General features: G+C 25.2%; 1 protein-coding gene across 1 annotated transcript in view; it reads left to right on the top strand.

Moving 5' to 3' along the window:
• Window positions 1-1,835, top strand: part of LOC107465737 (trihelix transcription factor GTL2) — a 6,805-nt gene that overhangs the window by 2,063 nt on the left and 2,907 nt on the right. The window lies entirely within an intron of this gene.

Genomic DNA, 1,835 nt, shown 5'->3' with positions numbered 1-1,835 from the left:
GTAATTATCTATTTAAAAATAATTTTAATTAATATTAACTAAATAATATTTATTTTATCAAAATCAATTTTAATATAATAATAAAAAAATTAATTTTATTATTAAATTATCAAACATAAATTATGTAAATACAAAACTCCTATTCAAAATCAATTTTATAAAATCACTTCTATTCAAACTCTAGTTTAATAGAAACTAATCCGAACGCACACAGTAATACTAATATACAGTAAAGTTTAGTTTTCCAATGAGCTGTGAATATATTACATCTATAATAATGATACTTTTTCTTATTGAGGAATTCAAATTTTTAGATCATATAATACAGGCAGCTCTTAACCCTAGTATTCCTTCTTTATTGATTCATTTCGTCATTAACCACAGACCAGTAGCACCCCAAGATAAAGAAAGTTTCAACTTTTAATCCTTAAAAACAATTTTGTTACACCAAATTCTTGTATAATATTAAATCATATTAATTTTGTTAATTTTAAATTTTTAATAATTGTTTACGTGATATTTTAATTATTATTTGTCACTGTTAAATTATGTTTAATATTCACGGTTGATATTTAAATTTAAATTTTTATCATTATATCATTAATACCTTCATGATGGGCTCTTAAGACATGTGATTTGTAATGAGACTCCTGGCTAGGTAACCAAATTTTGTTCAGCAGAAGGAATTGTTAAATGGGATATGATAAAGATGAGTTTGGATGTTATATGAAAATGGAAACAAGGATGAAATGCATTGAATATACCTTTTCTTTGTAACGTGGGTTGATTGACTTGTCCAAGGAAGAAAGAATATATATATATTTCAAGATTTTAATTTCTTTGTCTTATTGAAATATCATGCATTATATTCAATTATGTATTGAAGTATTAATAAAAATAATTATTTTATATGTATTATTATGTAAAATAATAGATACAATATATCGTTCTTTTATTTATATTATAGTTTAAAAATAGCATAATAAAGAATATGTATATCAAATATATTGACAAACGAAAAAAATAAAAGTATATATATAACTTAAAAAGTAAAATATGACTCATTAAAGTTATTTTATCTTAAATATTTTATTATCTGTAAAACAAAATGTCATGTGCGCATACCTAAAATTAATTATTAGATATATATGTATAAATATATATGTTGTTTAATTTAATTATAATATATATTTTATATTTTAGTATGGCTAAATTTTTTTGTATATGTAATATAGTTAGTAGTATAAATAGTCATTTATAGGAAAAAAATGCAATTTGGTAATGATGTACAATATTTGCACTATAATTTTTTTTTCTATAATTTTTTATTAATTTGTATATATAGTATTATTCTTATTTATTTATTATGGGTTATGATGAGGGAGGGGGTGTTGAGTTTCACTTTCTTGTAAAAGGGTGTGGTGGTGGCCTAAGATTTTTCCCTTGCACACAAGGACAAATTCTTTGATAAATGTGAGAAAGCCAAGAGAGAGAAAGAAAGAAGGGTTGGTAGTATTTTTGTAAAGTTGGTTGTAGCATTCCATTTAGCCACAATTTACACTGAGCAAGAAAGAAGCACATCACAAGTGAGGGAATTGAATTGAAGAAGAGATAGAGGTAGGAAGATCATAGAAGAGAAGAGAAGATAAAGAAAGCACACAAGATGTTTGATGGAGTGCCAGGAGACCAGTTCCATCAATTCATAACACCAACAAGAACAACAACAACAACCACCTCATCACAAATCCCTCTTCATCATCATTTACCTTTCCCTCTCCCTCTCCATCATCCTTCTTCTAATCCCACATCATCAAACCCCAACAACAACACTAACA

Source organism: Arachis duranensis, chromosome 9 (genome assembly GCF_000817695.3).
Source record: "Arachis duranensis cultivar V14167 chromosome 9, aradu.V14167.gnm2.J7QH, whole genome shotgun sequence".
NCBI classification, from domain to species: Eukaryota; Viridiplantae; Streptophyta; class Magnoliopsida; order Fabales; family Fabaceae; genus Arachis; species Arachis duranensis.
Note: the sequence above shows the minus strand (reverse complement) of the source record. Positions and strands in the feature narration are given on the sequence as shown.